At 39.8% G+C, this 26,263-nt stretch overlaps 1 protein-coding gene and 1 pseudogene across 1 annotated transcript in view; one reads left to right on the forward strand and one right to left on the reverse strand.

The window, feature by feature from the left end:
• The window catches only part of PLCH1 (phospholipase C eta 1), a 190,532-nt gene that overhangs the window by 25,004 nt on the left and 139,265 nt on the right, over positions 1–26,263 (forward strand). The window lies entirely within an intron of this gene.
• LOC122230373 lies at positions 4,811–13,227 on the reverse strand (annotated as a pseudogene).

Below are 26,263 nucleotides of genomic sequence, written 5' to 3' on the forward strand. Positions count from 1 at the left end.
CCTCGGTCTTTTAAGGTCATCCTTGCCCTGAAGGTCATCTTTTGTTGTTAAAATATCCTTCCCAGACACTATGGGATTAGAGTTTCAGAGGAGTGCATCTTCTTCCTGTCCTTTAGGGTGCTTATGGCCATTCAGTTCTCCCTGAAACCTGCTTCCTGTTCTCAAGAGCGTCTCTGGTCAGCTGCACAGAGGCAAAAACAGCTCTGAAGCAGGCTGGGGCTGGGGTCAGCTGGCTGTGCAGAATGAACCTTGCAGTTTGGTCCCTACTTAACCAGGCCTTGGCTTTGGGTGGCGTGTGACACTTTCCAGAGATGTGGCTGCTGTCTGTTTGGCCTGAGCTGTTGGGACTACTGACTGCATTCAGGGGTATGAGTTGCTCTCCACTCTGTACTCAGGAGAGCTTTGCTTAGAGGGAGGTCATTTAATAATCTAGAATCTCCTTCTCCCCTTTCCCTCACTCCTTTCTCCTACGGTTATCTTTGTGTTTGCACTCCTCATGGGACCAAGCTGTATAGGTAGTGTTCTGGGGTTCAGTATTAACGGATAAGGGGGTTTGCATTATGATGACCACGTGTGCCTCCCATTTGAATGCACATATTATAATCCCTCTTTGACTGTAAGCCAAGCCATGCCTGGGCAGATAATATCATTTACTTTTTATTAAACTCAGAGATGTCAGATTAAGGCATGTAAAACGTCCTTTACTAAAATATCAGATAGGCACAAGCATGGTTATTATATAAGCAAATGGTCCTGCTTTGGCTGGAGTGCTGGAGAGTACAAGTACCTCGGGTTAATTCTGGACTCTTACACTCCATCTGTCCAGTCTCTCCTCCCAAGAGGGGAGGTAAAGGGGCTTCTCTGTTCAGTGATACACATGTCTCCTGAGTGCTGTGGGGGAGTTTGAATGTGTCACTACTTAAGTTTTGAGAATTTAATTAAAGCTTCAGCCCCAAGAGAAGATACTTGTTTTAATATATGTCACTGTCAACAACTATTAGAGATTCCCATGTGCCTACCTATCTCTGGTTAATTCCCCTCTCTTGATGTTATAATTAACACTGATCAGAACTGATGGTAGATATCTAAACAATTGATGCTGACTTTATAAAGTCTAGGTACCTTTATTTATATCTAGATATGAATTCATGAAACTCAAGTGTCAGTTTTCACATTTTCCATGTCTCTACCAAAAGCATTTCAAGCGCCTTAAGTGTTCACTGGCTGCAAGCTCCTGGGTTTCTTACAGGGCCTGTGTACAAAAACTTGCTCGTGAGGTCTCAGTTATTTGTGGATAGCTCAAACTGAAATCAAGCTCTGAGCCTATCAAGGATTTTATTTTGAATTATATTGGCATCTTCATGAAACTGATAGTGATGTGTCTGTACATTTTTATGCTAACCTATAAAATTTAAAGTGACATGACCAATAGTCATCTTTCAAAAAAATGAGAATGTTAATTTTAACGCCAAGAGTCTTGAGAGAGAGATCAATAAATCATCAAGGAAACATCATTTCAAAGAGGCAGTGGGGCCAAAGGGTGGCTCATCTCTGTCCTGTGGAACATAGCAATATTAAATATGGGTAATACTTAGTTTGTTTTGGGATTCATACGTTTAAAAATGTGTAGCAATTACTGCCCACTGATGCACATCAGGTATTTAATGAAGGAGAAATCCAAACTGGTTTATTTGACAAGCATGTGTGACCTATAGGACATGTTCCATATCATCAGAATACGTAGTTCTCTGTCTCCGGTGATGAATAAACAGCCATGGTAAGCCTGCTGCCTAAATAGAATCCTTGTTTCTGCCATTCTCAGCATAGTTTAACAGTCATTGGATAGAAACCTGTGTTCCTCCAGATCTTGCTCGGCTCTCAGATGACATTTTTGTAGTGCGCTGGGTTTACAGTTCTGGTTATACTCTATTGTCTAGCAGTTATTTCTTGCTGGCAGTAATGTTAAGGGTGTATACACGATATGGGGGAAGAACCCTGTGTTTGGATTAGAAAGTCCAGTTTCAGGTATTCCCTCCCACCCTGCTGTTACTTTTGTGATCTTGGGCAAGTCATGAAGAGTCTCTGAGGCTCAGCTTCCACATCTGTAAGGCAAGATGATCCTGGTGCCTCTCCCACTTCATATAGTTGTTGTCAGGTTCACTGAGGCATCTGTTCCTTAAAGGGCTTTGTAAGGGATAGAATGGAAAGCACCACACAGGAGTGGCAAGGTTATCATGATTCCCGCCACTGAGCGTTTAAGGACATTACATACCCCTTTGTGGAGCACCTTAATTTTTTCTTTGAAGATGAACTCATGGTAACATTCTGTTTTGTTCCATGGCACTTGATGCAAAAGCTCTAGCAGTTTTCTGGGATAGTCCTGACAGGAGTTTCTGAGCTTCATATAATAGTGATCTCCTTAAATGTGTTGGTGATGAATAGGTCATGGGTGTGTGCTGTGCTGGTTTGAGTGGATATAGGAGCCCTACTCTTTTTAATCCATGTAACTTTCCTTAGTTGAGTCCATTGTAAATATAAACCAAGAGCAGATTTCCAGTGCTATCCCATAGATTAATAGACCCTCAGGGGCAAAGGTCTCTACCCTTCAGTTAGCTGCTCTTCTTTGATGTCTGTGATTTGCATAGACCGACTAATTGGATGGCGCTGCCCCTACTTGAGAGCCAGGTATTTCCTAAGAGAGCTAGTGAGTACAGATGGTCTGGAGTGGTCAGGGGATTTTGTTGAAGGACTGGTGCCCAGTGTCCCCAGAATGACCTGAGCCAGCTTGGGGTGAAGAAGGGAGGCTCAGGCAGAATAATGCCGCAGTGGAGCATCCCCCTGACTTACCGAAGCAAATGTGCTCGCTCATCCTGGTAGCAGGGATCTCCCTGGAGCATCCATTTGGGGGTATCCTGAAATCTAGCTCTTTGAATTTGTATGTATGTGTAGGATTCTTGTTGGGGTTTCATCTGTTTGTGTAGTTATATGGGTGATTTTGCTACATTATATTGAGGATTTGGGGCTCCCTGTGTAGTTGAGCGCACAGTGAGATTTCATAAAAGGAATTAAGCTCTAATAGTTCTATGTGCTGCTGTACAAGGCTTTCAGATGAGAAAATAGATCGCAGGATCTCTGTACTGTCTTATGTGGTGAAGAGCATTGGTCCTGAATACAGGCTGTGGAGATTCAGATCTCAGGTCTATGACTCATTTGCTGGGCCAGCTCAAGGAAGTGACTTGACTTCTCTCTGCCTCAGTTTCCACATCTGAAACTAGAGAAAGGATTATACTTAATTCACTTATACAGGCATTGTAAGGATGAAATAAGGCATATGCAATGCTAGGAGCAGTGTCTGAAATATAGTCAGTGCTCCATAAATGTCAGTCATTCTCAAAGACATTTCTTCATTGTTTCAATACACCAGTGGGAAGGGATTATTTCTTCCCTAGTTGAGTATTACTAAACTGGCTGTACTCTAAAAAATGTCATTTTGTTTCCTGAACAAAAGAAGTAAATGCTAGTTCTAAAATATTAAAATGTAGTTAAACTTCAGAAGAAAATAAAAATACCTAGAGATATCATTGTTAATCTTTTTCATATATTTTTCTAGTCCTCCATTCTGTGTTTATGTACACGTTTTACATAATGAAAATCGTATATTTAGTTTGTATCTTTTTTCTTTTTTAAAAATTTTATTTATCTTAGAGAGAGAGAGTGTGTGAGTGTGAGCAGGGGAGGGGCAGAGAGAGAGAGAGCGAGAGAGAGCGAGAGAGAGAGAATTCTAAGCATGCTCTGCACTGACAGTGTGGAGCCTGACATAGGGCTGGAACTCCCGAACCATGAGACCATGACCTGAGCCATAATCAAGAATTGGATGCTTAGCCGACTGAGCCACCCAGGTGCCCCTTCTTTTTTCATATAGTATGTCAGACATTCTTCAGGTAATGCAATGTCTGGAACACTGTTAATGGCTAGATAGAATTCTAAAATATGAATGTATATTTTAGTAATCGTTCTCTTGTTGATAGGCATTTAGATTGACAGTTATTTTTATAACTAATACTAATGAAATATCCTTGTACATAGATTTTTATATTTCTCATAGCTTTATGATAGCTTTCTAGCAGTAATTATTGACTAAAATAAATATAAACATTTCTATGACTCTTGTTGCATATTGCCTCCTGACTTTGCAATAAGTTTGTTAAAATTTATACTCTTAAAAAAATTTTTTTTAACATTTACTCATTTTTTGACAGAGAACACAAGCAGGGGAGGGGCAGAGAGAGGGGGAGACACAGAATCCGAAGCAGGCTCGAGTCTCTGAGCTGTCAGCACAGAGCCCGACATGGGGCCCGAACCCATGAAACGCGAGATCATGACCTGAGCCAAAGTTAGACGCCCAACTGATTGAGCCACCCAGGCTCCCCAAAATTTATGCTCTTAACTTATCAGCAGTGTGTGAAAGTTCCTGTGAAATCAACCCTTCACTAAGTTACCTAGGTGCTTTAAGAGTAAAGGACAGGTTCTGTGCCAGTATGTGGCGCATTACCACCCAGAGGCTCTTTCACTGTGAAGTTACCACTGAGTTCCACTTGCTTTTAAAGTACTACTTTGAATGCACATAAAACTTAAAAAACATAAAAAATTGCATGGCTAATTTGAAATGATGGTTTTCCAGATGATTTTACTTACTAAGCATCTCTGTGTTCCTAAGCCAGAGGCCCTAACAGCTTCTGACAATGAGGAACATTCTCTAATTGGGAGAGTGAAGAATTCTGAACTTAGGCCTGAAATCTTTAGATGGTTTTCATCTGGCCTGAAACATGGAGCCGGTGGACAGGGCCTGACCTAGAGTTAGCTTGGGTTCGAATTCTGGTTCTAGCACAGCTGTATGATCTTGGGCATCTTGTCCAACTTGAATCTGTCTCCTTACCTAAATTTAAAATAAGAATACTAATAGATCTCCTTGCAGAATTTTCATGAAGATTAGAGAAGGTAATGTTTATGGTGTTTGGTAAATGGTAGCTTTTATAATAATGGCCTCATGAAGTGATGTGGCTCCCATGTTTGGTGTCAGTAGGCTTTCTAATTGGACTTGGGAAGTCTTGAGGCAGCGATATATGCCATGCTTTTGCCCTGAGTTGGTCTCAATTTGGAATTATGTGGCTGGTGAGATTGAGGTGTGTGTGGAGACAGTATAGTATACAACCTCTTTAACCTCTGTATAGTGTACAACACTGGTTATATCCACCCAGTGATTGGAGTGGCCATTCACTTAACTTTTGGATATTGCATACTTATTTGTCCAAGTACGGGGAGTTGGCTCTTGGCCTATACTAGCTCATTTACCCTTCAGAAATACCCTATGAGGTGGGTGCTACAGGCTCCACATGAGGATATTTTAGTCTCAGAGAGGCCCCCTCAGTTGGGTTGTCAGATTTAACAAATAACAATACAGGAAATTTTGCATGGGACATACTTATACTAAAAAAAATTTTGTTGTTTATTCAAAATTTGAATTTAACTAGGTGTTCTGTTTTACCTGGCCACCTCACCCGTAACCTCGCAAGGTCATGAAAGCTGGGACTCAGATTTTCCTCCATCTGACTCTGAAGCCCATGCTGTAGCCTGTTACTCTGTGATGTTTCTGTAAGAAATCTGAAGTAGAACTCAGGTGTGAAAGGTGAGGAAAATGTCGTCAGATGGGGCTTAAAGTCGTTCACTCATTGTAAATTGAGAAGCTGAACTCGGAGACACTTTTCTTTTTCACTTGATTGGTGGAAGAGAATTTCCTATTAGGTCTAATGACTAGAAATTGGAGACATCTAATGAGGGACCTATTTTGTATGCCAACTGCTGTGCTGGAACTAATCTGGAAAAGGCCCAGTCTTTTCAAATGAGAATTTCAGGTAAGAAGTTAAGAATTCTAAAGCTGTATGGTTCTTGCGGTGATCCGGTCAAAGGAAGCATCACCACCCCTTAAAGCCTGTTGACGTCGACTTTATACATGACCTTCTGCTGGGAGAACTCTGGGGAGTAACTAGGGGGCGATGTGTTAGTCATCCAGTGTCTCTGCCAACCCTAGAATAGGTGTTTCAAAGGAGTCTTTCAAACGGGCTGCATAGAGAATTATTTGCTGCTGCTGAAGAATTGGATATTTAATAAGGTGTAGATATTTCTGAACTCTAAAAAATCCTTGAGTTTTCCTTGGTGGTCAAATGCATACTCATGGGCCATGCCTGTTTTCTAAAAGCTCCCCCGCCTGCTCTGTGGAGCTGCTGAGTGCTCACCATCCCATTCAGGATAAACCTGAGGCACTGCCCATCGCTGTGGTGGTGGGCTTCATGTTTGAGCCTTTCTAGGGAGGAGCCTGGGGAGCTTTGAGGGCTAGAGGGCCAGAAGCATGAAGAACCTATTGGGAGAAAACTCCCTATGGATGAGGAGGGGGAGGAGCAGTTTGCCCCCTTCCTGTCTCCTGACCCTACCTTGTGTTAGCATCACAAGATTGTGGTGGGGAATCTTTGGAAGGGAAAGGGAAGGGAGATTTTTCCCAGCCTCCCTTGGGAGCACTTTGGCCTCCATCTCTTTCCCGGACGCAGTGAGAGATTGACCGAAAGATGCCTTTTGCTTTTCAGGTGGCTTTGGTTCTGATAAGTCACTGGAATTAGAAATCCATCACTTTGCACAAATTTTGTGTTATGGGAACACTGTTGTCTTTTTGTATAAGATTATCTGGCAGTATTAAACGTTTGAATTTAACAGGAGTGGGAATTTCTGAGATACCTCAAATTTGGGGGTACCACTCTACTTTCAAAGTACTGGTTCATTAAGACTAAACAGTGAACCCCACTGCATTTCTGTGTTGATGTAAAGGATTTCAAGACTAATAACCATAGTATGATAATAATAATCATCATAATATAAAATAATTGATTCTAAGCACTTTATGTGTATTAAATTCCTGCAATAACATTTGAAATGGGAACTATTATTATGCCTATTGTGCAAATAAAGAAATTGAGGAGCAGACCATTTAAATAACTTGCCCATGGTCACACAGATGGTTGGTGGCAGAGTCAGGATTTGAACCCAGGCAGATGGGCTCCTAGACTCTTAACTGCTATTTTGGGTAGGTGTGTATGTCTCTCTCTCTCTCTTTCTGTGTATATCAGATGCAGTCTTGCAAGAAGGATCTCCTAATTATATGTACTTGCACATACATCTTTGACATTCAGATTTCTCAGAGTGTTTAAGAGTAAACAGTGGGGTTTGCAAATTGGGTGAGGGGCAATTCAGTTGGGAAACAGGTGAATAGGAATGGAGTAGAGCTTGATGCCTCTGAGGAGAGGGATGGGTTAGTGATCTGGGCTATGTGGTCCTAATGGGAGTGGAGTAGAGGGGTTGATGCTGGCATGTACAGAATGGGTGGTAATGGGAGTCTCAGAGGCACAGCTGAAGCTGGAGAGAAGAAAATGGCAAGAGGCCCTGATAGTAGAGAATTCTGGAGTAAGGGAGTTAATGCTCGGGATGGAGAGACCTAGTTAGAGCTTTTAAATGCAAGACTACAGTAAATTGCTTTGTGAAAGACCTGCCTGCCTGTTTTGTTTGTCTGTCTACCTATCTCTGTGAAGAAGTTGATTAAAACATACAAATAATTCTTATGTATATTTTAGGGAAAATTGTACTTTAATAATATGCTTGTTCATTCACTAAAAACTGGCTTTCTCAGACCCATTCTTGCTACTTCCCTTACCCACAGGCATGTGATTTTTACCTGAGAAGTAGCCTTTACTGCCAAGTATTTTGAAACTGTCACCTCGTTCAATCTAAGTTGGAAACATTCCAGTCTTTTCTATAATCATTGCTACGTTTGTGTGTGGAATAAGGACAAAAATCAAGGAAAAGCTTCAATGCTGTCAATAATATGTGCTCACCCTGACTGGCACAAAAGTAGTGTACAGTGTAGAGGACCACAGATAGCTTATTTTTTAATGGCTTGGTTTTGCCTCCAATGGAGTGATGTTTGCTTCCGAGAGTGTGCGTGTCTGTGTGTGTGCTTCTGTGTGTTTCTCTGTGTGTGTGCATGTTCATTTTCTGCATTCAGCCTGCGTCACTACCATGGTAATCAGTGTTTCTCAATGGCCTCTGTAGGTGAGGAGGGTTTCTTTGATGGTTAAAGACCTACACTTCCCAGACATTAAATGTGCATAATGCCTGGAGGGTTTTAAGCCCTGCACTAAGCATGCATGTCTCATACCCAAAGTAGCCACAGCGCCTGCATTCCCACAATAGCGGCAGCCCTGAGCAGATGCTTCCAGTGTTCTTAGCTGGCTGTGCTTTTCAGTTTGGGACAAAGTTCTATAATCATATCTCATGGATTTATTTTCTTCACACTGTAAAGCCTGGATTGTGAAGATCTCCTCATGCCATAAAGGGCAGAATGAGCCAAGTTCCTGGGGCTGCTGAGGATTTCTTTGCCTTTTTTTTTTCTTTTCCTTTTTGGAGATGTGTATCAGAAAAAGGCTTTGCCTTTAGAGAGAAATTTTACTGCTCTTGCCAATAATGTATAACAATATTAAATTTAATGGCAGACCTTGAAGTGTATAAAAACTTGAGTCCAGAAAAAGGTAAGAGTCATACTACTAATTTTAAGGTAAGTGTAATAGTCCTAGTAAAAGATGGTAAATATTTCTTATTTTATATTATGTTTAATTAAGTTTAAATATTTATTTGAACTCTTGACAACATATTTGAGGTATTCTATTTCGATATGAGATGAAAAGGTAAAGTATTTTTGATCAGGCAAAGTGTTTTTTTCTTGCCAATGTGTACTTTTTGTAACAGTAGAATTTGCATGCTGATGAACTGGGGGTACATTGTAATAAAGTGGTCAGTGACAAAATCATTTGTGTTCTTAGGTTACAAGTCAAGGATATAGATGTGCTTGAAAATTTTATTTGCCTGACACTTAGGAATAGTGAGTTTTAATTTTAACATTCCAAGTCTTATTCAGTTTGAAAATGACTAAAGCTGTATTTTAACTTTTTACAATAATCTGGACAGAATCATTCCCAATTTGTATCAATTAAAGATGGTCATGGATAGTGAAAATAATTAGCTTTATAAAATGACATGGTATAAGTACTCAGCATAGATAAAATGGAGGCAGAATCCATGTATCATGTTCTTAGAGTCTGTCAGCTCCTGTAGCATGAGAGAAACATTTGAAAGTGTGAGTTAGGAGATCAGAAATTTAAAATAGATGGACACTGTTCTTGAATTATAAGAAATATTCCTGCCTGTTCAGACAGAATAAATGACATGTCAAGAAATGTCTTCTAAACTTGTCTTCAAACTGAAATTCGTCTGTCATTTCAGATTATTCATGTGTGTCTACTCAAATGTGACTTTATCATGCCAGTGCGCTGAGAGCCTGTCTTGAGATTGTTGCTAGTTCATGGTATCAACTTCAGTGTGTCATGTTCACAGTAACCAGCGTTGATGCTTCCTTTTTATTCAAAATATAGATCATGGATGAGATTTCTGAGCATGACCGAGTTTTCTAAGCCTTGGAAGGATCTTTTATATAGAAATAGGGTAGGGTTTGGGGATTTGGTTAACTCAACATGCAGTTTGTCAGAAGGATTTTCCATTTAGAGTTTTGTCTTAATAGGTTTGGCAACTCTTTCGTATGCTGAATATAGGAGTAAGTTGAAATGCACAGCATACTGTCAAGTTTCTCTTGCTTTGCACATCAGGGAAGTAATGATGAAAATGACTTCCATTACTTTGACCATATAAGTGATCTTTAAGACTGAATTAAAGTTAAAATGAAACAGTATGGACATTTGCAATGAGTTTTTCTAGTCATATATATAAGGTAGATGAATTTAAGGTGTCTTGTTTCAGGGTAGATATTTTCACATACAGATGGTCTTACCAGAGATTTTTTTCATGAGCATATATTTCATATGTTACTTAACACATTTTCAATTATTCAGGTTAATGATTCATTTTGCTGAGTGAAAAAATTTTTCTCTACTGACTGCCTATCTTGGTATTAATCTTACTGAATAGCAAGACTATTTTTAAAGAAATCTTTCTTCTGAATTCCAGAACAGTTCTAAATGATATATCGTAGATTAAAGAGATCAATTCATTTTCATAGTGTGTTAAAATTAGTAGATTCTAATTTTCACCAAACCTGAGTTATATTTATTATTAAACGATGTTAGTGGAAGTTGTTTCAAATGATGGGGATATAAGGTTGAAAAATGTTCTTTGAGAGCCAGAAAGACCAGAGAGAAGAAACCTGAGTTTTGATGCCATATCTGTAGTGTTAAAACTGTGTTAAGTGTCAAACTCATGCTTGCTCCTATATTGTGTGTATTTATGCATATTCTTAGGGAAATACTATTAGCCTCAAAATTTAGTATAACATAATAAGTCTCTGAGTTGGAAGTTATCTCAGTGATTCTTACTACATTCAGTATACTGTAAGATACTTGAATTGCAACATAAAAACAGAAGTCAGAAGAAGCTTTAGGCATATAAGGCAAGCGTTTTTATAATCTTGTATGTCTATGAACCCCAACTTCCTTTTTAGCAACTAGAGATAATACTACTTCTTACTTCATAAGGTTATTATAAGAATTACTGGTATAATGCCTCTGAAAGCATTTGGAAGATGGAAGGGCCACAGAAATATAAAATGATATAAATATAGAAATAAGGGTAATGCACATTTTATCTACTTTAATTGAAGACAAATTTTATTTGTTCTGGAGTGCAAATAAAAAACACTTTGACCTAGAACCTTGGTAGCATCTGCCACTAATTTTCCCTTTGGCTTAGTATAACCTACATGACAGCAGGGTGCACACTGTGTATTGAATACCTTATGCTGATGTCAATGTAGGAATGAGTCCTAGATTTCTAGAGCAGGAAGAAACCATAGCAATCTTACTCTTTTAAGGAGGAAAAAACAAAAACAAAACAACCAGGCTGTACATTTTCCTCTGTGACATGAAGTAGATCTGTGGCTGGAATTGAGCCCTCTTATTCCCAGATGATGATGGCTGGACCTACTCTTTTTAATCATACATATTTTTGCTTTTAGAAGATGCTAAGCATTTTAGATACTTGTGATTTCTCTCTTTATGTCATTTGAATTCTTTGTACAAGGGAGGGGAAAACTACTTTGTACAAGGGAGGGGAGTTTCTATTGGAATCCATAACTGCTACTAGTTAATTGGTACAATCAAAGATATATTGAATGCTTTATGTACAAAATGCTGGTAGGGGATATGAAAGTGAATAAAAGTATTAATGTTTTTTTCAGTAATTCATAGTATATTGCAAAGACATGCTTATATCAATGTAATTATGGTAGCACTGTAATAGAGGAATATATTCCAGTGGTAGCTTGAGCATAGAGAAGTAAGCAAAGGATTTCTGGAGGTTGAAACATTTGACTAAGCTTTGAAGAATAAGAAGGATTATATCTGGTAGATAAGCAAGGATTGAAGATGAAGAAGTAGGCCAGGGCCAGGTGTTATCCTAAAGACCTCATAATCCAAGCTAAGAAATTTGAACATTATCCTCCTTCTCTCACCCCCCACTCCAAAGGAGAAGGTTTTAAGCGGGGGAGAGATAAATCTGATTTGAATTTCAGAAAGATCTCTCTCACAACAGTTTAGAGACTGAGGGGAGGGATGAAGCTAGAGCAAGGGAGACCAGAAGGCTCTTGCAGTAAATAGGTGAGAACACAATGGTCCCAAGTTTCTTAGCTTAGATCTTTCATGAGAAAACACGGGACTCTGAAGTCTACATTGCTGTCCTTTGCCCCTGATCAAAGCTGCTCTAGAATTCACCCTGCTTCTTCCTTCCACATTTTATCCGATCACTGTCTTGCAATTGGAATATATTAGCTACAAGTAGGTAATATTACCTGATGTGAAATTTAACATTTCCGCTCCAAGTTTCTGACCTCTTGTCTATTAGTATTGTGCCTGATTATGTACCTGTATTTCTTTTACAGAGAACAGAAAATATTTTTCCCAGGAAGCTCAGAGAACCCCAACTCAACCTTTTGTTTTAGGTTACAAGACATTGATTTGAATGTTGTCATGAAGCTTGCATAATCAGCTCAAATATAACATTAGAGTAGGGAGGTCAGTGATCATTTCTTGGTATTTAACTTTGTTAAAAATTATGATTTCCCTATTTCACAAAAAGGGTAAAGCTTATGATACTGTGTACTTTATTCTATTCCATAGATCAATTAGTCTAGTTCTGAACTATCTAGTAGGGCAAGTTCTTTATCATTGTTCTCATTCAAATTTTTTTCTCTTTTCATGTGTTTTTTTGTTCTAGATGATTTTAGAAATAGCCTGGAATGTCCCCAAAGTAATTCTGTTAGGATTTTTTTTAATTGGAATTGCATTGCATTTATGGAATAACTGAGGAGAATCACCAACTTTAAGACACGGAGTTTTGCCTTTGAGGAACAAAGTAGGACTCACCAAATTTTAAGTCTTTTTTCACGTCGATGAGGATTAAGAGTTTTCTTCATGTAGCTTGTTTACATGTCTTGTTAGGTTTATTCTTGTGGTTTCAGTTGGTATTAGGAATAGATTTTTTTCAGTTACCTTTCTTTCTTTCTTTCTTTCTTTCTTTCTTTCTTTCTTTCTTTCTTTCTTTTTCTGGGAAAATAACTTTATTTGGGGGTGTGGGGTGTGGGCAGATGTATAGTCCCAGAATTTCTAGAATTGCTTCTTGGTGCCAGTGGCCTTCATGACTTTGAGCATGTTGAAGTGCACACTCTTGCTCAAGGACTAGCACTCGCCCACTGTGACAGTGTCACCATTCTGAACATCCCTGAATCGGGGACAGGTACACAGACATGTTCTTGTGTTTCTCAAAGCAGCTGTACTGTCAGATGTAGTGGAGGTAGTCTCAGGGGATGACGGTGGCCCTCTGCATCTTCATCTTGGTCACCACGTCAGACAGAATCTGCCCTCAGATGGCATTACCAGTAAAGGGGCATTTCTTGTCAATGTAGGTACCTTCAGTGGCCTCCTTGGGAGTCTTGAAGCCCAGACCCATGTTTTTATAGTACCACGGGAACTTCTACTTGCCAGTTTCTCCAAGCAGGATTTTCCTCTTATTTTGAAAGGTGGTTGACTGTTTTTGGTAGGCACGCTCCATCTGAATGTCCACCATGTTCCGAGAAGAGAGTTACATTTTCTTATGTTTAAGAACAGTTGAAAATCTTTCAAAAATTTTTTTAATGTTTATTCATTTTTGAGAGACAGAGAGAGACAGAGCATGAGTGGGGAAGGGGCAGAGAGAGGGAGACACAGAATCTGAAGCAGGCTCCAGGTTCTGAGCTGTCAGCACAGAGCCCAGTACGGGGCTCGAACTCCTGAACTGCGAGATCATGACCTGAGCTGAAGTCAGACGCTCAACTGACAACCACCCAGGTGCCCCAAGAGCAGTTGAAAATCTTAAACACAGTAGTATGAAAGAACTAGTACAAGAAGTATGATTTTATCTCTTAGCCCTCTTCACTTCTTTCCTAAATAAATTACTTTTAACTCTTACTATCCTTTTTGTAGGGTTTTAGTGTTCCTTTCATATCTCTATATGATGTACTTACTCTACTACCTATTGATTTTTCTTTTTTTTTTTTAATTTTTTTTTTCAACGTTTTTTATTTATTTTTGGGACAGAGAGAGACAGAGCATGAACGGGGGAGGGGCAGAGAGAGAGGGAGACACAGAATCGGAAACAGGCTCCAGGCTCCGAGCCATCAGCCCAGAGCCTGACGCGGGGCTCGAACTCAGGGACTGCGAGATTGTGACCTGGCTGAAGTCGGACGCTTAACCGACTGCGCCACCCAGGCGCCCCCTCTACTACCTATTGATTTTTCAATTTTTGATATTCTCTATTGATTTTCTTCTATGTTAGATGAGGTATTAGCCCTCTAGTAGCATCCCCACATCTCTTTCAGTTACTTTATTGGTTGGCTATCTTTGTAACTTTAACAATTCACTTAACTTTTTTTCCTACTCTGCCAAATAGAAATACTCTACCTATGACCATAGTACTCCCTTTACCCATCCTTTCTCTCACTTGTCTCTCTAACTTCTCATCATTACTCCTTCCATGTTTCAATCATAGGTTGATTTTAAAAGTTTAATATCAATAAGCAAAGTTTACATACTATGACTGCATAAAATTATGTTATTATGACTATATAAATGTTCACCAGAGCAAGTAATCACCTAATTTAATTTTTAATTGCTTAATTTTAATTAAGGGTACGGGTTCAGAACATGGTATCTGAAGAAAAGGTTGGATTCTGGAGATTTCCATACCAGATGATGGCATCAAATTCATTAGAAAAAACTGAGTACCTAAAAGTAATTTTGACAACTAGCAATCTTCATCAGAACTCAATGAGATGACCATAGTTGTTATCTCAACTTTTGGGATGATGAATCTCAGGTACAGAGAGAAAAATAACTTGCCCTAGATCATACTGAAATTTTGTAATTAGTAGAGCTGACATTTGATCCTGTGAGCAGACTCTGGAGCCTGGACTTGCAGTCAGTCATGTTCTCTTTCTTAGCCATACTGTTACTTACTTGGAGTTGGTAATATAAATAGGCAAGAAACAATTGATTGTCTTCTCTGTTTAAAAGAAAAACAAAAAGCATTACCATTTCTATAAAGACATCTTAATTTAACTTCTGCTTTCTGCATATGCTGTTCCCTTGAGTAAATAGACTTGCAAGTGAGTACTTATTGATTAAGAGACAAAAGACTTGTGAGGCAGATAAACAGGGTTTGGTGTAGGAAAGCAGTGGGGTAAGAATGCTTAGGGTGGAGCCAGATCATGCAAAGGTTTTTAATTTATTTTTAAGTTTTTTTTACCTCATGTTTACTTATTTGTTTATTGAGAGAGAGTCCTTGCGAGGGAGGAGCACAGAGAGAGAGGGAGAGAGAGAATCCCAAGTAGGCTCCATCCTGTCTGCACAGAGCCCAACACGAGGTTTGATCTCATCAACTGTGTGATCATGACCTGAGCTGAAATCGAGTCAGACTAGCCACCCAGGTTCCCCTAAGCAAGGCTTTTAACATCCCCCTGAGGAGTTTGGGTTGGATCTAATGAAGAAGGAAAGAAGATGATAAGCTTTGGATTTGACAGGTGATATAAAAGTGGTATTTTAGGGAAAAAGACTGGTATTTTAAGGGGAAAAAAAAGTGGTATTTTGGGGGAAAAAATCCTGTGAAGCATTGCTAAAGGGTCCTGCAATCTACTTGAGAAATTAGTTCAGGCGTATTAAGACCATGAACCCTAGTCATTGAGGTTTTGACAAACAATCCATTACTATCTCTAATTACTTGTCAACAACACAGAAGCTATCATGAGTGAGCTAGAGTTACTTCAGCCATCTCTTTGAAGAAAGGTAAATGATTGTTTCTATTGATCTGTTTAAAGAGTAAGTCATGGTTGTAGATGTGTGTAATGTAAGGTTTTCATCTAATTCAGCGACTTGTTGCTTCTTGCTTTTTAAAATCAATGTCAGTACTGTCTGGTTTTCTAGGTAACATGTGAAAAGAAAACTTGACATATACAGGCAGGGGTCTGAGGCCCCCCCTTCCCCCAAATGCAGATAGGAAATCAGAAGAGAAGGGACAAAATAAGACCCCTTTAAAGGACAGTTGTGTTACTCTCTTTTATAGTTTCTCTTTGCACGTTTTTTCTCTCATGTCTAAATTCATTCGTCATTATTTGCCTGTTTCTTTATTCTTTATTTTGAATGTCCAAAATTATACCTGCTGACAGTTTTTAAGAAACCAAGCAATATTGATTTATATTGAGTTCTAAGTAAAATTTCCCCTTGCCTTTCTCACTCCTCAGGTGTAACCACAGTTGATTCTTTTTCACATCTGGACTTATATTCTTCCAGGAGTGTGCATACTTGTGTGGACACACATACAGAGGAGCCACACCATAGTTCAGGTCTCATAGGGAATTACATTTTTATGTGATCAACAAGGACAATGAAAAACATAAATTGCGTGGGCCATTTCATAACCTACCTTCCTATTGATACTTGTTGATCCCCCATATGAACACAAGATAGGACTTCAGCCTGGACTTAGTCACTGAATGCCTCTTATACTGTGAGCAGTCTATTGGTGTTGAGGTTTTTTGTTTAAAAGATATTTTTAAATGTTTATTTTTTTTTTGAGAGAGAGAGAGAGAGAGACAGAGCATGAGCGAGGGAGGGGCAAAGAGGAAGGGAGACACAGAATCTGAAGCAGGCTCCAGGCTCTGAGCTGTCAGCACAGAGCCTGATGAGGAGCTCAAAACTACAAACCACGAGATCATGACCTGAGCTGAAGTCGGACACTTAACCGACTGAGTCACACAGGTGCTCCCTGGGCACTCAGTCTTACACTGGTTGTGATCAGTCTTCCACAAAGTCCTCCTTTTAGTTTCTAACCTTCCTTGCCTTAGTTTTCTTATTTCCTTTCTCTTTTCACAGAAGTAAAATTTAGAATATATTTATTTATAAAGCCACATGTGAGTCCATGAAGATAAGGATCCATGGTTGGTATTACTTTGGCTCTGATGTATATTAGCTGTTAAGATGCTGGAGCAGTTGTCTGCCATTTATGTTGGGCTAGGGGATCTTTCTAGGATGGCTTCCACGATTTTTCTTGTTCAAATTCAGAAGAGTATCATTAAGAACAAACCCAAAGTTGGGGAGCCTACTTCAGATTCTGTGTCTCCCTCTCTCTCTGCCCCTCCCCCGCTTGCGCTCTCTTTCTCAAATATAAGTAAACATAAACAAAAATAAGAACAAATCCAAAGCAACACAAATCACAAATATTGGCAGGTCTGGCAAAAGCCCTGAAGATCATAGAGAACGACAAACTGATGAATTCTAAAGTTGTCAATGATCAGTGGAAATAATGCCGTGGGACCTGGCTAACATTCTGTTTCTATTCAGTGGGTGGATATCACCCTTACTTGAAGACAGAGTTCAGTTTTGGTCACTGCATTTAAAGAGGGTGGTGGAGAAAGTGGCATATGATAATGAGTAGCAACAGAATGGAAAATGGGTCCTTTCCATAGGAACAGGTCAAGTTTAAGGGGTTGGATATTACATTTCTTGTTTGAACCACTCAGTTTTATAATTCTGTTGCTCCTAGTTATTGCTTTACTTTTTCTATTTTTTAATTTCTTCTTTTGACTAATATGTGTTTTTATTCCATTCCATTGCTTTATTGTGCTACTTTATTTTGTTTTGTTTTAGAGAAAGAGTGTGCATACATGAGTGGGGAAGGGGCAGAAGGGGAGAGAATCTCAAGCAGGTTCCACGCTCAGCATGGAGCCTGACGCAGGGCTCAGTCCCTCGACCTTGAGATCATGACCTGAGCTGAAATTGAGAGTATGACACTTAACCAACTGAGCCACCCAGGCGCCCCTGTTCTTTTTTTTTTTTTTTTTAATTTTTTTAACGTTTATTTATTTTTGAGACAGAGAGAGACAGAGCATGAATGGGGGAGGGGCAGAGAGAGAGGGAGACACAGAATCGGAAGCAGGCTCCAGGCTCTGAGCCATCAGCCCAGAGCCCGACGCGGGGCTCGAACTCACGGACCGCGAGATCGTGACCTGAGCTGAAGTCGGACGCTCAACCGACTGAGCCACCCAGGCGCCCCAGGCGCCCCTGTTCTACTTCTTTATCCTATACTCATTTATTATTGTTTTTTGGATGCAATTTTAAGTTGACACTTCTTTGTTCAATTTCTTTAATTTCTCATTTACTCAGCACTTAATTTATTTTCTTGTATTTTATTCATATTGCTATAATCTTCCCCCATTCTCACACACAACCTGTTCTGTTTTTTACTTTATCATTTCTTTGTTTCCTTGTATCCCCAGTGACAAAAGAGGGACGCTGGTATCAGGGTGAGCTTCAGAAGTTCTAATCCAGGGTTTATTCACTGCTTTGGTACAGTGGGGGGCACAATATGGAATCTGGAGTAAAATAGCAGGAGACAACTAAAAGTTCTAATGACAGGGGCTCCTGGGTGGCTCAGTCGGTTAAGCGTCCGACTTCGGCTCAGGCTCAGGTCATGGTCTCGCCGTTCAGAGTTCAAGCCCCGCGATGGGCTCTGTGCTGACAGCTCGGAGCCTGGAGCCTGCTTCGGATTCTGTGTCTCCCTCTCTCTCTGCCCCTAACTCACTTGTATTCTGTCTCTGTCTCTCTCAAAAATAAATAAACATTAAAAAAAAAGTTCTAATGACAGCTTAATATTTTAGGTAATCACCTGGGTCAACTTTTCTGGCACTCATTTTCCTCATTTAAAAAATACTGATTCTTTGCCTTTCAAAGAACTGCAAAGATTAACGAGATGATGAGTGTGACAAGTCTTGCCCAGTGGTTGGTACATAAGCCTTAATTAAATGTTGTATCTTTCCCTTAATCACACATACCTGCTCATTTTAGTATCTGTGACACACACACACACACACACACACACACACACACACACACACACACACACACACCCCTTTCTCTCTGGATTGATAACCTATATCAGTTTTCTTTTTGTCTTTTCCTCTGATTCCTGTATACTTACTCTTTTTGCCTAGTTACTACATACTCAAAACCAAAGTCAAATGTATGACAAAGATGCAAAATAAAAACATCAGGAAACAATAAATTAAATAAATCCTTAGTTGATTTTAATTAGCAAGACAGATTAGAGTACGTAAATGTGGAAACACATTACCCACTCAATTCTGATAATCACAGCTTACCCACAATACTTCATATCTCCTAAGAAGAACTAATATTTAATCATTTGTTTTAACTTCTTTCATGCTGTTTTTCAAATCAAAAAGTTGCTCGGCTTCTAATCACTTAGACAATTGCATAAATTAAGCAAACTGTCCCTTTACCAAAGATAACTTCCAAGTGTTATGTGTTTAGGATTTCCCACAGGCTGGAGGGTTTTTTTTAATGTTTATTTATTTTTGAGAGAGACAGAGACAGAATGCGAGTCGGTTGGGGCAGAGAGAGGGAGACACAGAATCTGAAACAGGCTCCAGGCTCTGAGCTGTCAGCACAGAGCCCAACGCGGGGCTCGAACCCATGGCTGCGAGATCATGACCTGAGCCATGACACTCAACTGACTGAGCCACCTAGACACCCCTGGAGAAGATGTTTTAAAAAATACAAGAAGAGGGCTTGTTTATCTGTGTTTCAAAAATTAAAAAAATGAGATACGGTTTGTTTTTACCTTACCTGACAGGCAAAGGATTAAAAAACAAACAAAAAACCCCAGATATGTAGTATCAGCAGAGGAATGTGAAAATGGGCACTTTTCTATACTGCCAGTAGGAATTTGAATTAGTGTTTCTGGATGGCAGTTTGACAGTAAACAGACCCTTTGGCTTGGTGGTTTTACTTTCAGAAGCTACTCCTTTAAAAGTACTTGCACATTTGGACAATGATCGGGTGATAGGAATGTTTATTGAAGTTATTATTTTTTTTTGTAATAGCAAGAAAAGGTGAACAACCTAAATGTACACTAGTAGATAGGTTTTATTTTTAATTTATTTTTATTTTTTTATTTTTTAGGAGAGAGAGTACATGAGCAGGGGAGAGGGGCAGGGGGGAAGGGAGGGAGAGAGAGAGACAATCCCAAACAGACTCATACTGTCAGTGCAGAGCCCTGTGCAGGGCTTGATCCCACAACACTGGCACCATGACCTGAGCTGAAACTGAGAGTTGGACACCCAAACAACTGAGCTACCCAGGTGCCCCAGTAGATAGTTTTTTCCTTAATGCCTAAGTGTATGTGCATAAAAAAGGTAAAGTAAGCTCAAAAGTTTATGCCTTGGACTAGTAGTACCAGTTATCTTTGACTATAGTATTCTGTATGATTTTCTTCATACTTCTTTGTGCATTTATAATTAACTTATATTACATTAATAAAAGATAAAAATCAAATCTGGTTAAAAATCTGGCTACATAGAAAAAAACCAAACCACTCTTTTGCTGGCTCCCAGCTGTGCTCTGGTTAGGCCAGTGCTATTCTGAGACCCTAGAGGTGGTCTCACTGCTTCCAGCCTCTTCCTCTGGTTCAGTGTCTAATTGCTGTCTTTTGTTCTTTTCCTTCAGTGTCGTCCTTTCCCACCGTTTATCTTTTCTGCCTCTCCTTCCACAGCCTTGCTAGTTTACTATCAAACCATTTAGAACAATTTGTTCTTTCTTGAAGGCATCCTTTGTTTTTCTTGATATTTCCCTTGTCAGAAATATGATCTCTTCTGCCTCATTAGCACGGTAAACTCATCTTCTATGCCTCAGCTGTATTAGTTAAGGCAGTACTAGCTATTGTAACATTATTAAATCTGTATATTTCTGGGGCTTAACACACATTTCTTGCTGCTTTCACAGGTGTTCCTGGATGAGTGGCTCTCTTCCAGGTGGTGATTCAGGGGCTCAGGCTCCTTCTATTTTGTGGTTTTGCTGTTGTCAACATATGACTCACAAGGTTACCTGAGGTGTGTCTCCTCTCCAGGCAACTGAAAGAGGAAAACAAAATAGACAGTCCTGTGCAGATTTTTATGAGAAAGTTTTTAATGGACAGTGCCTAAATTCTATTGGCTAGAGCCTAAGCACATGGCCAGACCTAACCACAAAGGATCCTGGGAAGTGTAGTCTGGTGTGTGCCCTGGAGGAAGAGGAAATGAATTTTGGTGAACACATAGTAATTGCTGCCTATTAGGCAGAAGCTTAAATCCTAGTTCCAGCCCTGGCTGTGTGTTGGTATGAAGATTAAATTTTGAGGCATCAGACATGAAATAGCTTCATGAACTCTGAAATATTATACAGATACAAGAAAGACAACTTCATGAATACAGATCTCACTGTTTTGCCTTTTTAAAAAAGTGTACCTGACATGTAGATTAGACCAGTAATTGGCAAACTATACCCTGTGGGCCAGACCTGGCCAAATGCCTACTTTTGTAAATAAAGCTTTATTGGAACACAGCCATGCTCAATAGTTTATGTATATTATAAGGCTGCTTTTGCACTACATGCAAAGTTGGTTGAATGCCACAGAGACTGTATGGCCTGCAGAACCTAAAATGTTTACCATCTGGCTCTTTACAAAGTTTGCCAACCTTTGGACTAGACTGTGAGTGTCTGAGGTCTTATTCATTTGTGTTTAGTAGTGTCTGAGATGTAGCAGATGCTCAGGGAATCTTTACTGAGGGGTTGAAATCTCTTTTTAGAGCTCTGTAGTTCAAAAATTATGCAGCTGGAAGGCAGTTTCAGGAGGAGAGATGCCTCTCCACTAAAGTGGATGAACACTGTAGGTTCCTTTGCACTCTTTGAATAGCTAAATGGCCATGATAATCAGGCACCCTGAGTTCAGTCCCAGCTGAATCCCCTCTACTGTGCTGCCTTTGCCAGGTTCTTTTCTAAACATAAGTAAATGCCCCTTCTCATCATTATAATTGGAACAGTCACCAGTCATCATTATAGCACATCACTATTCAACTCATTATGGTTGGCAAATATTAAACAAATGATTATTGCAGGGAGTAAAGGGCAGAGTAATGGACAGTTGACTAAGAAATACTTTCATATTGTAAGTGCACTGTCTTCATTAATGTTTGTTTCTGCTTATTACATAGACTGGCTTTTGCTAGCTTGAAGATAAAACAGCCTGAACAATGGCAGTGCAAATTTGATGGTAACTCTTTTTCTCTAATGATCGGCAAAATAAGAGTTTCTCTCAGCCAATCAATACAAATTCAACATTTAACATGTAGAGGTATAAAGCTAGATGATTGAGGGGAAGTTTATTGAGCTAACATTTATTGATGCTTGGTAGCTGTTATGCATCATGCACTGTACCTGGTTCCAAAGATGGTCAGGTAAATAAGCCCATTGTCCCTGCTTGAGGCATGTGTAGCTTAGTGACAGAAGATACAAAAAGGATGGGCACATATCTCCTTACCTTTGAGAGACAGGGAGAATTTTGCTGGGAGTTACTTTTATAGATAGTTAATATCTGGAGTAGCAGTCTCTTTAACTGTAATAATCAGGAGGTTGAATACTTTGGCTGGTTTATGGAAAGTAAGGAAGAGGGGCAGAACAAGAGAGAGAATAAGGGAACAAAAGGTTTGAGCAGTTGGTTAATGATAGAACTGGGTCAAGATTTACTTTTCCATGTGTATTCTTAGTTACCCAAATCTGACCAAAGGCACTTGCCTAAATTGATTAAATCACATGTTATGAAAGAGGTGTTTTTGCAGCTATGTTTAGTACACACAAACTTGTAGCTTTCTCTTTCGTCTTTTTGTTTGGAGCAGTTGGATTTTAAAAGGATGCCAAAACACAAGGTATATACTTAGAAAATCTTTGTAGAATTTAGCTTTTCAGGTATATTGCTCTAAGAAATTTGCAGAACAGGGACAATGTCCTACACGGAGTCCATGCTCAATAATTGTTTATTGATAAAATATTTTGAGTTTTGCAGTTGGAATGAAAGATTTACTATCCCTTTTAGTTACAAAAAAAGGGAGAAAGAAATATATAACATAGATGATCAATGAGCGGCGCCTGGGTGGCTCGGTTGGTTAAGTGTCCGATTTCAGCCCAGGTCATGATCTCACGGTTTGTGAGTTTAAGCTCCACATTGGGCTGACAGCAGAGTCTGCTTCGGATCCTCTGTCCCCTCTCTCTGCCACCCGCCCTTTTTTCAAAAATAAACAAACATATAAAAAATTTAAAAAAGCAATGAATAGTTCAGAGTTCTCACTGGGGTGGAGATATTTGGTTGCAATGCATTCTTTTTTCTTTCTGGCCTCCTACTTTGCCTAGTCTCAGGATTATCATAAAAGGTTTTAGATTATGGCAGTAGTTCCTCTAATTCTGGTGAATGTCTATATCTTAAGCTTATCTAAACAGTACTTTTAAGGTCTTTATTGAACTACACAGGTGATAGGCCCCCCCAGCTGGGATATGGAGGATGACAGCTCCAATTTGGGTCAGCTGGTAGGCTTTCTCTATAAATTCTGCTGATTCACTGAGGGGACCATCCTCCCCTGTTCTTCAACATGCCAATTGTTCATGTGGCATTATGTTTGAAAACTGCAGGCAGATAGGGATTTGGGCTATATGGAATGTTCTGCAGAGCACATCAGACCTGTGTTATTTGGTAAATTTCATATGAAATTGAATTACCTCTGAAGTCACCCTAGGGGAGCCACTCATTCTAAGGTAACATAGGAAAAAGAGAATTGTCAATTTGTTTTGCAAGAAGTGATTTTTTTTAAAAAAGGAGCATGTTGATTTTCTTTAAATAATGTAAAATCCAAATGCACAATGAGACAAAACTCATGAGACTAATATGGGAAAATAAGTAGAAGAATTATTTTAGCCACCCAGCCTCACCACTAGACTCCTGCAGTAGTTGAAATAATTTAGCTAAAGTTCAGGTGCAGCTGCAGTTAAGAGTACCTCTGATATTAGGAGAGAATATATGTTTCTTGGGGACAGAAACAGTATATTTTCCTTCATAAATCTCTACATTCTTTAGTATAGTGTTGTGTACACGGCAGGTTTCTAGGTGCTCAACTATTGAAAAAGCCTTATAGGATGAGGCCTGCTATCACTGGCTGGGAATAGCCTTGGAGTTTTCTGCTGCAATGTCAATTTCAGATGCCTTTAGTTTCTGCAACATTCTTAAGAATTTCAGAATTTGTGCCAAGAGCCAGCTTGGAGAGACAATAGGTCGCTAAAAGTGGCTGTTGACTTCTGAAAAGAACAATAGTTTACCCAAAAATGGTGTGTTCAGATGGCCACAGGTCTGCACTTTTAAGAAAAGTCTGACTTTTGGGACGCCTGGGTGGATCAGTCGGTTAAGCATCTGACTCTTGGTCTGGGCTCAGGTCATGATCTCGCAGTTCATGAGTTCAAGCCCCACATCAGGCTCTACGCTGACAGTGCAGTGCCTGCTTGGGATTCTCTCTCCCTCTCTCTCTCCCTCTCCTGCATGTGCATGTGTTCCCTCTCCCTCTCAAAATAAATAAATGAACTTAACAAAAAAAATTCTGACTTTTGATTGTGTTCAGCCTATAGGCCCTGAGGACCATGACACAGAGTGGGCAGCACCTTCATCAGGTGTGGGTGCTTTCTTGAAGGATCCATACATTCTAGAAGATTTCTGGCTCCCCCATCCATGGGTATAGGTAATGAAGCAAAGAAATGCTTTCCATGTTAAGTAAGTCACATAGTAGGCCCTTGGCATACCAGTATCAAATGAAGCAGAAGGGTCTTTCCTCTAATGGTTGACTGATGTTTGAAAGGGATTAGGTGTGAATAACACCTCACCCCTGGCTGGTGCTGAGGAGCAGTAAAAGAATATTCTGCAGTTTAAAAAATTTTTTTAAATTTATTTTTGAAGGAGAGAGACAGAGCATGAGTGGGGGAGGAGCAGAGAGAGAGGGAGACACAGAATTCGAAGCAGGCTCCAGGCTCTGTGCTGTCAGCACAGAGCCTGACGCGGGGCTTGAACCCATGGACCGTGAGATCATGACCTGAGCCGAAGTTGGACGCTCAACTGACTGAGCCACCCAGACGCCCCAGAATATTCTGCAGTTTAGAGCTCCAGAGGGCTCCTTGGTTCTTCACATGTATCCCTTGTTACCCTGACAGACTAGGAACTTCAATGGCTTGTGCCCAGTGTCCTTCACGGGCTTCAGTTCCATTGCTTCCTGATGCTTCAAAGAAGCTGGGGCGGCTTGGTTTCCAGTGATGGGTGGGTGGTGATGGGCTCCACACATTTCCAAATGGTGCTGATGGGATAGCTACAGAGACAGTTTGGATGTTGCCGTTCAGTGTGGTACTGCTTCTTTGAGCTTTAACTCATGACAAGTAGATAAGTTGATTCTGTGGTCTGCTGGGTAATTATGTGTTCTAAGTAAGATTAACTTCTTAATTACTTCTGAAGGAGAAGCTGTAATATTGAACTGTGATTGCTTTTGGCAGGCAGCCAGAGAGAAAGCATAATTAAATGTGTGACTAGTTCTTTCCATCTATGAAAGGCATACTTCTAGGTAGGATTATTCAACCATTGGAGCAAGCCAGACTGAAGTAGATGCATCAAAGATAAATAGAGATTAACTTAATAGAAACAAACTTCTTTATTTAGAAAAAATTTTTTTAAATGTTTTATTTATTTGAGAGAGAGAGAGAGAGAGGCAGAGGCAGAGAGAGAGAGGGGAACAGAGAATCCCAAGCAGACCCCATACTAACAGCAGAGAGCCCAATGCGGGGCTCGAACTCAGGAACCATAGGAACATGACCTGAGATGAAGTCAGATGCTTAACTGGTGAGCCACCCAGATGCCCCAGAAACAACCGTCTTTGTTTTATTTATTTATTTATTTATTTATTTATTTATTTATTTATTTATTTATAATTTTTTAAAAAATGTTTATTTTTGAAAGAGAGAGAGAATGAGCTGGGGAGGGGGCACAGACGGAGATACAGAATCCAAAGCAGGCTCCAGGCTCTGAGCTGTCAGCACAGAGCCCCATGCGGGGTGTGAACCCATGAACCATGAGATCATGACCTGAGCCAAAATCAGACGTTTAACTGACTGAGCCACCCAGGCGCCCCCAAACTTCTTTAAAATCAAGTTTTAGGGGCATCTGGGTGGCTCAGTCAATTAAGCATCTGACTTCAGCTCCTGTCATGATCTCACGGTTTGTGAGTTTAAGCCCCATGTTGGGCTCTGTGCTGTCAGTTCAGAGCCTGGACCTTGTTTTGGATTCTGTGTCTCCCTCTGTCTCTGCCCCTCCCCTACTCACCTCTGTCTCTCAAAAGAATGAATAAAAGTTAAAGAAAAAATAAAAAAAATCAAGTTTTATTTTTTTATTTGTATTTAAATTTTTTAAATGTTTATTTTTGAGAGAGAGAGAGAGAGAGAGAGCACAAGCGGGGGAGGGGCAGAGAGAGAAAGGGAAAGAGAGAATCCCAAGCAGGTTCCCCACTGTCAGCACAGAGCCAGATGTAGGGCTCTATCTCATGAACTGTGAGATCATGACCTGAGCCGAAATCAAGAGCTGGATGCTTAACTGACTGAGCCACCCAGGTGCCCCTCAAGTTTTATTTTTTATTTTTTTATTTTTTAAATTAAAAAAAATTTTT

This window comes from Panthera leo, chromosome C2 (genome assembly GCF_018350215.1).
Source record: "Panthera leo isolate Ple1 chromosome C2, P.leo_Ple1_pat1.1, whole genome shotgun sequence".
Classification (NCBI taxonomy): Eukaryota; Metazoa; Chordata; class Mammalia; order Carnivora; family Felidae; genus Panthera; species Panthera leo.